We start from the raw sequence: 11609 nt of genomic DNA on the forward strand, positions 1-11609 counted from the left end.
AAACCCCTAAATTTATAAACCGAAGTATTGAAACCTCGGGTCGTTCTCCCTAGGAATTGCAAACAAATGTTCTTGTTATTGGCTATGAAGTATGTTTAGGATTTTTGAGTTAAGGAACAAGGAATGTAAATTGCAAAAGAAATAAACTAACAACTAAGAAGGCTCTTGGCAAAGTGTGAGAACTAGAAATCCCATCCTAGTTATCCTTATCAATTGTGATGAGAATTGTTCATTGCTCCCACTTAGTTAACCTCTAACCATGGAGGAAAGTCAAGTGGATGAATTAACTTGATTCCATAAGTCCTAGCCAACTCCTAAGGAAAGACTAGCTTTAGTGGTATCCAAGTCAATTAGCAATCTCTAATTATCAATCAACAAAAGAGTTTGATAACTCAAGTGTCACTAATTACTCTACCTAGGCCAAGAGGAACAAAAATCTAACTCATATCTAGAAGAGGCATTTCAACAAACACATAGAAGGCAATAAAGGCAAACATTATTAATTGCAAGAATTAAAGGAATCTACAACTACAAAAGCAAGAGATTAACAATAGAAAGGCAAAACAATTATGAAACAACAAAGAACTTACCAATTGCATTGAAGAAGAAATGTAGATCTACAAAAGAAAGTTCATAAACTACAACTAACAATACAAAGGAATTACAAGAGAAGAAGAATTCTACAACTACAAGAGAGCAATTAGGGAAAAAAAGGAAAATTAGAAGAGGAGAAGAAGTAGATTTAGATCTAAAACTTAATCCTAATTCTAGAGAGAAGTGAGAGTTTCTCTCTCTAGAAACTAACTCTAACTATTTCTAAAACTTAAACTATGACTAATGATCAAAAGTATATTAATTCTCCTTCAATCCTTGGCTTAAATAGCATCAGAAATGAGTTGGATTGGACCCACAAGGCTTCTAAAATTGCTGGCCACGAGTTGCATTAAGTGAACCATGTGCACCCATCGGTGCGGACGTGTACCGTGCACGTGCGCGCCCCTATCCGCGATGCAACTATGACAAATCTTATATCATTTTGAAGCCCCGAATGTTATCTTTCCAATGCAACTGGGACCGCATCATTTGGACCTCTATAGCTCAAGTTATGGTCGATTGAGTGCGAAGAGGTTGGCTTGACATCTTTTGCGATTCCTTCATTTCTTCATGAGTTCTCCATTTTTACATGTTTTTCCTTCATTCCCTTGATCCAATATTTGCCTCCTAAATCTGAAATCACTTAACAAACATATCAAGGCATCTAATGAAATCAAAGGTAAATCAAGATTAAACAATTAAGGGCCTAAAAAGCATGTTTTCACACTTAAACACAAATTAGGAGACAATCATGAAACCATGCTATTTCATTGAATAAATGTGGGTAAAAGGTCATAAAATCCCCTAAATTAAGCACAAGATAAATCCTCCAAATGGGGTTTATCAACCTCCCCACACTTAAACCAAGCATGTCCTCATGTTAAACCAAGAAAGAACAAAGGGGTATCAACAATTATTCAATGTAAACTAATCTAAATGCAAACTACCTATATGCAACTATCTACATGAATGCAATTGCTTGGTCAAAATAAATCAATTCCCAGAAATACATATATGCACAATGGCTAAGGGTATTAACAACCATGCCAAACCACAATTGACTTGAGCTATTAAATATTTTTACAAACTTGCATGAGGAATGATGATCATAGGTGGAAAACATGTAATTGAGCAATCGAACCCTTACCGGTAGTGTTTGCACTCTATTCGCTCAAGTGTTTAGGGTTGATTCACTCAATTCTCCCCTAATCATGCTTTCCAAAATTTATTTTTCTTCTCACAATCGACATTTATTTCATGCATGCATACAAGTATCATGAGGTCTTTTCATTGGTTGTAATGGGGCTAGGGTCAAGGTAGGATGCATATATGGTTAAGTGAGCTTGAAATTTGAATCTTTGATAAGCTTAGACTTCCCACCTAGCCTATGACATCCTATACAATTCAAAAGTTAACCTAACTACCCATTCTTCACTTTTTAACATACTCATGCATTTTCTTTTCATTTCACAACAATTATGCATTGATCCTTATTGAGCTTTGCTTTGGGGCATTTTGTCTCCTTTTTATTTCTTTTTTTCTTTGTTTCTTTCTTTTTCTATTTTTTTCTTTTTCTTTTCTTTTTTTTTCTTTTTGCTTTGCGATATATACAAAAACATCAATGCATAAGGTTTTACATTTATTACACATGAGCATGTACCCAATTCCCAACATTTGCAATAAAAATACAAAACTACCCTTTTATTCATCCAATGTCCCAAGTTTTCTCACACTTGAATGATACACACATTAGCCTAAGCTAATCAAAGATCCAAATTAGGGACTTTTATTATTTTTCGCTTCAAGGCTTGTAATGTGCTAAATTAAGAACAAGTGGGTTAAGTGTATGCTCAAAGTTGGCTAACAAAGGAAGATAAAAGGTAGGGCTATTTGGGTAAGTGAGCTAAATAAAATAATGGCCTCAATCATATAAATGCATGAATACACAAAATAATGGACATAAAGAATCAAACAAATCAAAGATTACAATCATAGGAAGAGAATAATGCACACAAGAAGGAAGAATAAGTGGTTATAAGATGTAACCATACCATTAGGCTCAAATCTCACTTGCTTGTGTTCTTAGCTCAAAAACATGATCCACAATATATATAAAATTCAAGCAAGTCCTATGAAAAGTTTTCACTCAAATCAATTGGTGCCCTATAGATAGAAATCTTGAAGAACCTCATTATTTTTACTAAGCTTATTATGTATATATATGCAAAATTAAGAAAATGCAACAAAAATCCAAAAAACCTAAAATGAAATGCAAAAGTGTTGGATTAGAAATTTCTCACCCAAAATCGCTGACCGGTCGGACGACCTCCCACACTTAAAAGTTTGCACCGTCCTCGGTGCACTCAAAGATGAGCAAGGGGGTACGGCGACTCTCTGGGTTGCTACCTTCAGCTGGTAGGTCAACCGATTGCTGTGTGTTCTTTGCGCTTCCGTTTTTACTTGTGGTGCATTAGTCATGAAAAATAAAAATATAACACCATAAGATGAGAGAACACAAAAACAAGGAAGCATACATTGTTGGGAATGAGGTACTAATCACTAGAATTGAGTGAGTGAATTAGTGTGACATTAGGAAAATAGGGATGTGAGTTCTAAATTAGGCGCCTTTTAGAACACACATTAGCATAAAAAGTTATGTCACAAAAGGAGCATGCACTTTACTCATTTTAGTGTGCTTGAGATGCTTTAAGTAAACTTGTAAGGTAAAACAAGCATTAAAGAAGCATGAAGGCATTCAAGCTATAAGCATATGGATGCATATGATCGTGAAATACAATGCATTAAAGTAAATGCACACCATCCAATGTCAAGAGATTGCCTAATCAAAGAATAGGGTTCAAATCACATCGTGGCCAAATCATGCAATTCAAGAAGAGTTACAAGCTCGAAGGCAATTCTCATCACTTGGTATTCTTAAAAGGTAAGCATGAAAAACTCAAAACCAAGTAGCAAAATATAACCTCAATAATAGAATCCAACAAAGATTATAAACATAATGATGTTAAGATAACATCCCTTTTTAATACTCAACAGCAATTAATGGTAAACAAGAATAACAATCCAATACTTACAATGAAAAAGAGAAAATGAAATGAAAACTAACTAATCAACTAACTAACTAACTAATTAGTTAACTAAAATAAATGGTTATCAATGGTGTTTGGGAGTATTAGATGAGGGGTAGAAGAAGGGAAGAAGAAAGGAGAAGGAAAGAAATGGAAAGAGGAGAAGAAAAGAGATGTGTTGAAGGAAGGACATCCGCGCGTACGCGCGCATGGCGTGCGCGCACGGATGGTGGTGCAATGGGCATGACGCGTACGCGTACATGGCGCGTCCGCGTCGATGGCTTATTTCGAGAGTGACGCGTACGCGTCATGTACGCGTACGCGCGAGTGGTTTTGTGCCAAAGGCACAATGCTAGCGCAGCGTTCGCACAACTCTCGGGTTTTTGGCTTGGGGGTGAAATTTCTCAATCCACGCGTACACGTACATAGCGCGTGCGCGCGGATAGGCGAAAATTCTTGATGCACGCGTACGCACGCAGTGCGCGTACGCGCAAATGGTGCTCTGTTTTTCAAAAAAAAATTTCTATGTTTTTGCACTAATCCAAGCATTCCAAACCTCTAAATAGCTACTAAAACACCATAAAACATTATTTAACATACTAAACTACCAATTAGACTCAACAAACTCAACAAAACATGAAATTAAGCTAATTCTATTAGTATGTACAAAAGAGAAAAAAAATGAAAAGAATTTACCATGGTGGGTGTCTCCCACCTAGAACTTTTGTTTATTGTCCTTGAGTTGGACTTTTGGGGAGCTCCTCTCAAGGTGGCTTGTGCTTGAAGTTATCCTTGAACATCCACCAATGCTTGAATCTCCAATAAGCTCCATTCTTCAATTGTAATATCTTCAAGCTTTGATGGAGTTCTTCACAAACTATGAGCTCCCAAATTTGATTTTCCTTGTGCGATCCGGGATCCCACACTTTGTTTTGACACCCGTCCTTAAATTGGTCATCGTTATTCCATCCGGGTGGCGTGACCTTAGAATTATCAAAGAAGCTTCCAAACAACTTCCTAGACCCATGCGAATTAGTTCTCCACCAATCATTACTATACAACTTTGAGCATGCAACCGTCATGAACCTAGAGTGATGTTTCCAACCACTACACAACTCTCTTCTACTTTTAACTCCACAAAGAGCTCTAAGTTGACCATCATTTTCAATCAAATCATATTCAAGTGAGAAAGTAAAGCTTAGGGATAAGAATTTTACCCACTTGAATGTTGTGTAGGATGGTGACTTAGGAAGGGGTGGTCCTAATGATCTTGCAAGCTCCACTCCTTTGTGCTTTTCCTTGACTATCTCCACCTCTTCGCAAGCTTCTTCAATTTCAACCTTTTTCCTTTTATCACTTGGCTTGGTGTTGTCTTTAAGAACTTCGATTTCTTGCTCAATGGGAGGTGATTCAATTTTGGATAGGAATTCATTGATGAATGAATCCATCTCTTGATCAACCTCTTCATATTCTTCAATTTTGATATACACCATGCCAACTTTTTCCCCTTGGTAGCTCTCTTCCGATTCACTCTCTTCTTCCTTGCCCACCAAGGGTATAGGAGGTTGTGCACATTCTTCTATAATTTTAACTTCATGTCCAATGGGAAAGGATTCAATTGTAGATAGAAATTCATCCATGATTGAATCCATCTCTTGATAAACCTCTTTCAAGTCTCCAAGTATGATATGCCTTGTAGGTTGCGCACCCTCCTCAACATCAATATCAAGTTTCTTGGAAGAGTGCTCCATGATGCTACATTCCCATGGACTTTCAATATCTCCTAAATCTTCAACCACTTCCTCCTTTTCTTCGATGATCATAGGCTCCTCCAATTGTTCTAACACAAAGTGGCATCTCTCATTTTCCACCAGAATTTTCAATCTCTCCTTCATGCTATGCTCTTCAATTGATTCTTCACATGTGGCTATGGAAGCACCTTAAGTGTTCAAGCATTGGTAGGCTAAAGTATGCACTACCTTGATCAAGTTAGTCACAAACTCTAGGGTGTTTCTTTGCATATCCGCTTGTCCTTGAAGTAGCAAGGTGAGAGAATCATCTATTGGGGCTTGGGGTGGATAAGAGGGTTCATTATTTTGGAGAAAGGGTTCATAGTAGGAAGGTGGTTCTTCTTGGTAAGGGTATAGAGATGGTGTGCATTGAGGTGGTCATGATAAGGTTGTGGTGGTTCCAAGGGTTCTTTCTCATAATGGTCATAAGAATATGGTATGGGTGATTGGTCATGTGATGGATATGGATCATAGGAAAGTGTTCGGTAATGAGAGGCTTGTGAGAATGGTTGAGGTTCATGTTGAGGATAAGAGTCATAGGCATATGATGGTGGTAGTTGATTTTCACATAAAGTTTCACCATAGCCATTGAATTGACATGCATTAGGATGGAAATTATACCTATACGCATCCGGAGGTTGTTGCCAATAGGAGTGATCAATTCCTTGAAACTCCTCCCATCTTGAAGTTTTCCATCCTTGGTACATGTTGTCATTAAAGTCCACATTTCCTACAACACAATCAGAACCAAACTCATAGCCAAGGTGAGAATTCATGATAGCAAAGACAAAAATAAAAGGCACAAAGACAAGGAGATAAAATCTAGCTACTAAATCAAACAAGCAAACTATTCACAATATTCACATATGTACAATAACCAATAATATAACACCATTGCAATTCCCCGACAACGGTGCCATTTTGATGAATACGGATTTTTGACGGTTTAGAATTCACAAATGAATTCTCGTTGCAAGTATAGTTTCTAAACCAACATTAATCCTTTCATACAAAAATTTGTTTGTCACTAAAATAAACCCCTAAATTTATAAACCAAAGTATTGAAACATCGAGTCGTTCTCCCTAGGAATTGCAAATAAATGTTCTTGTTATTGGCTATGAAGTATGTTTGGGGTTTTTGAGTTAAGGAACAAGGAATGTAAATTGCAAAAGAAATAAACTAACAACTAAGAAGGCTCTTGGCAAGGTGTGAGAACTAGAAATCCCATCCTAGTTATCCTTATCAATTGTGATGAGAATTGTTCATTACTCCCACTTAGTTAACCTCTAACCATGGAGGAAAGTCAAGTGGATGAATTAACTTGATTCTACAAGTCCTAGCCAACTCCTAAGGAAAGACTAGCTTTAGTGGTATCCAAGTTAATTAGCAATCTCTAATTATCAATTAACAAAAGAGTTTGATAAATCAAGTGTCACTAATTACTCTACCTAGGCCAAGAGGAACAAAAATCTAACTCATATCTAGAAGAGGCATTTCAACAAACACATAGAAGGCAATAAAGGCAAACATTATTAATTGCAAGAATTAAAAGAATCTACAACTACAAAAGCAAGAGATTAACAATAGAAAGGCAAAACAATTTTGAAACAACAAAGAACTTACCAATTGCATTGAAGAAGAAATGTAGATCTACAAAAGAAAGTTCATAAACTACAACTAACAATACAAAGGAATTACAAGAGAAGAAGAATTCTACAACTACAAGAGACCAATTAGGGAAAAAAAGGAAAATTAGAAGAGGAGAAGAAGTAGATCTAGATCTAAAATCTAATCCTAATTCTAGAGAGAAGTGAGAGCTTCTCTCTCTAGAAACTAACTCTAACTATTTCTAAAACTTAAACTATGACTAATGATAAAAAGTATATTAATTTCCCTTCAATCCTTGGCTTAAATAGTATCAGAAATGAGTTGGATTGGGCCCACAAGGCTTCTAAAATCGCTGGCCACGAGTTGCATTAAGTGAACCATGTGCACCCATCGGTGCGGACGCGTACCGTGCACGTGCGCGCCTCTATCCGCGATGCAACTATTGCAACTATGGCAAATCTTATATCATTTTGAAGCCCCGGATGTTAGCTTTCTAACGCAACTGAGACCGCATCATTTGGACCTCTATAGCTCAAGTTATGGTCGATTGAGTGCGAAGAGGTCGGCTTGACAGCTTTTGCGATTCCTTCATTTCTTCATGAGTTCTCCATTTTTACTTGCTTTTCCTTCATTCCCTTGATCCAATCTTTGCCTCCTAAATCTGAAATCACTTAACAAACATATCAAGGCATCTAATGGTATCAAAGTTAAATCAAGATTAAACAATTAAGGGTCTAAAAAGTATGTTTTCACACTTAAGCACAAATTTGGAGATAATCATGAAATCATGCTATTTCATTGAATAAATGTGGGTAAAAGGTCATAAAATCCCTAAATTAAGCACAAGATAAACTCTCCAAATGGGGTTTATCAGTTACCAAAATCCTTATTGAAAGAATAAAGACCTTGCACTAGGATAGAATATCACTGTTTCAGTCTAGCTTTGTGCCAGTGAGGAATATTCATAATAACATAGTAATTGTTTAGGAAATGGTCCATTCTATGAAAAGAGTGCGTGGCGCTCGGGGATTCATGTCTATCAAGATTGATTTGGTTAAAGCATATGATAGACACTCACAAAATTTGGTGTTCCCATTTAATTAGCCAACATAATTAAACACTGCATTTCTTTTCCTCAACTTTCTATTAATTGGAATGGCCAAAGAATGGCAAACTTCTCCCCAATAAAAGACATCAGACAAGGCAACCCTATTTTCCTGTATATATTTGTTCTGTGCATGGATAAATTGTCTCACTTGATTTCTGAGGCAGTGGATAATGGTAATTGGGTTCCCATGAGAGCGGAAAGAAAATGACCTCTTATGTCTCATTTGGTGTTCGTTGATGATTTAATTTTATTTCTAGAGGCATCCCCGCAGCAAATGAGTAATGCCTTAAAAATTCTGGACCGATTCTGTGAAGCCTCTGGATATATGATTAATAGGGTGAAGACTCATATATATTTCTCCAAGAATGTCTGAGAGTAGCAGAGGCAAAACATTAGAGACTTTAGTGGTTTCTCAGAGGTGAAGGATATTGGAAAATACCTGGGTGCGGTCATTTAGGGAAGTAGAATTTGAAAGGAGCATTTTAATCATATAATGGAGAAGGTAACCAACCATCTTAGTGGTTGGAAATTGAAGTGCCTTTCAATGGTAGGAAAAATCACTCTCGCCCACTCCATCATTGGCTTAATGGTGATGTTTCCGATGCAACATACTCAGGTCCCTAAAGGTGTTTGATAGTCCATTGAAAGAGCGCAGAGAGAGTTTATATGAGGGCATACTAGTACGAAAAAGAAAGCTCACCTTGTGAGTTGGAAGAAGATAATGCAACCAAAGACAAGAGGTGGCTTGGGATTCAAGGATCTGAGTAAGGTTAACCAAGCCTTTGTTATCAAGAGGGGATGGAAACTCCTTTCCAAACCTAATACTTTGTGGGCCCAAGTCCTTATTAGGAAATATGATCGAAATGTCTATCTTAAAAAGGAAATTCTATGCAATAATGGGGATTCTACATTGTGGGAATACCTAGCCAATAATTAAAAAACTCTCATTGAGAATACTAGTGTAATTATAGGAAAGGGGGATAGCATAAATTTCTGGAAGGACACTTGGCTGGAATCGGGTGTAAGCTTGATTGATGTTGCCTTTCCTATGCTCTATCTTGAGGAACACGAGAAAATGATTGCCGATTATGTGCGTAATAATGAGAGATGGGACTTGGAGCACATGACATACCTTCTACCTGATGTGGCTGTGAGCAAGATCAGTAAGTGTATGGTCTTAAAAGAGGAGGATGGCATTGATCGCTTGTGTTGGAAGCCAAACCCGAGAGGTGAGTTCACAGTCAAGTACACGTATAACCTACTAGCTAACCACCAACACCAGAGTAAGGGCCCTTGGAAGAAGATATGGAATTGGAAGGGTTTGTAAAGAGTTAAGGTGTTCTTATGGAAGCTCAGCCATAATGGAATTATGACTGCCTCAAGAATTACAGCTTGGAAGTAGGAAGGGAATCCGATGTGTCTGTCCTACAACAATCACATTGAGACTCCCATTCACATCATTAGAGACTGCCATAAAGCATCTTAGTTGTGGCTTGCTCTGTTGGATTCGTAACATACTGTTTCATTCTTTAACCTGGGTATTGTGGACTAGCTAGACTTTAACTTGACTAAGGAGCTGGGGAGAAATATAGAGACTTTTACTGGAAGGATGTCTTTATGGTGACTGCTTGAAAAATTTGGCAAGTTTGAAATGAACTAGTTCATTCTAATAGTTGTAGGCCTCTGAACATCCAGATATCCTAGATCAGACAGCTGGTGTAGAAAATTTGTAGTGTGAGAGTCAACCCACCAACTAACATAACGGACCTTCATCCGATTAGGTAGCAGCCCCACCAGAAGGTTGGTTGAAGCTTAATACAGATGGAGCCTCCAGGAAAACTCCTAGTCACGGTAGTCGGGATGGTGTGCTACGGAATAACAAGGGGGGATGGATTTGGGGATATGCAACAAGGATGGATAATTTAAAGGCTATAGAAGTGGAAATCTTTACAATTCTAGAGGGGTTGTGCATTGCTTGGAATAGAGACATCAAGAAATTAATTGTCGAATTAGACTCCAAAAGGGGATTGGAGCTCACTGCTAACCCTTCTCAACACCACCCCACTCTCACTAGAGCTATTAGAAGAATCACAGGGCTGGTTAAAAGGAATTGGAAAGTTAAGATGCAACACGTTTTGAGAGAGGCAAATAAGATTGCAGATGGAATGGCAAATTTCATTCTGGATTCTCACGATACCTTTCTTTTTTTGGAGCACCCTCCTGCAGAGATTACTCTTAGTTTGTTTGCTGATATTTGTAAGGTTCTATTTCTCCGTGGTAGTTAGTTTTGTTTTCTCTTCTTAGCCTTAGGCCCCTATTATACAAAAAAAAAAAAAACAAATGCCCCATTGGCAATGTATTTATCAGTCTTGAATATTATTTTGTTTGGCTTTTCAATCATCATTGTTTATTATAGAAGAAGATTTAGAAGTGGAAGGGGCTACAAAGGGTTAAAACTTTGATTTGGTAGATGCCTCATGAGAGTCTTCTATTCTTGCTAGAACCGTTAAATAGACGCAGGAGAGTAGTTCTACTTGCATGAGCTGTAATAGTGATAAGGAATCTATTATTCACATCATTAAATATTGTCCCAAAGCCTCTCTGGATAAACCTTATTCAACTCCAACAACTTAACCAATTTTTCTCGCTAAACCTTCAAGACTGTATTTAACTTAATCTTTTGGCATAAATTGGTAAGGAGCAGATTGGTTAGGTAATTTAATTTTTTATTCTAATAGAGATTTAATATTTTTTAATATTTGCTCCAGTAAAATACCACTGAAACTGTATTTAATTAAAACCAAAAAATCTTTTGATGCTTTATATTTACATCCCAACATTAATGCTAAATAAACTTTTGAGTAAACAACAAAAAAGCACTTCTAAGTTTATTTATATATATATATATATATCACAAATTAATTAATTAAATAGCTTTTCCAATCAAACCTCCAAAGCAATAATATCGAAGTTAAAAAAAATGTCTAATTAAAGAATTTATACTTGTATTTTTTATTTCTTTGTGATAGGCATTTGTAATTAATCGTGTATGGAATTTTAGTTTATTATTAGGTATGTTAAGTCTTTATTGGATAACGGGTAGTTTTCAATTTAGAGATTTGTTTTAAATATTCAATAACTTGATTTTTAATAATTATCTTCATGGTCACATGTATAGAACCAACTTCGAGATTGGCCACAGTATAGAAGAGATCTTAGAAGCACACATTCCTCAAAGGGGTAGATTGGGGTGTTGCGATAATTTACTTCAACGACGAGGTCTCTAGTTCAAGTCCAGGATGGCTCAGCTGCACCAAGAAAAAGAATAGAAGACTGACTTCTTCATGCATGCTCCACTTGGCTCGGGGGGATATAGCTCAGTTGGTAGAGCTCCGCTCTTGCAATCTATAATCAGTTAGTTT

General features: G+C 36.9%; 1 long non-coding RNA gene across 1 annotated transcript; it reads right to left on the reverse strand.

Moving 5' to 3' along the window:
• Positions 1 to 7071: 7071 nt before the first annotated feature.
• LOC140180903 (uncharacterized) lies at positions 7072 to 10664 on the reverse strand. Its single transcript, XR_011875010.1, has 2 exons — positions 8627 to 10664; positions 7072 to 8556 (listed from the first exon to the last, which is right to left on the reverse strand). It is a non-coding gene; the product is annotated as an uncharacterized lncRNA (long non-coding RNA).
• Positions 10665 to 11609: the final 945 nt, after the last annotated feature.

Source organism: Arachis hypogaea, chromosome 17 (assembly GCF_003086295.3).
Source record: "Arachis hypogaea cultivar Tifrunner chromosome 17, arahy.Tifrunner.gnm2.J5K5, whole genome shotgun sequence".
NCBI lineage: Eukaryota > Viridiplantae > Streptophyta > Magnoliopsida > Fabales > Fabaceae > Arachis > Arachis hypogaea.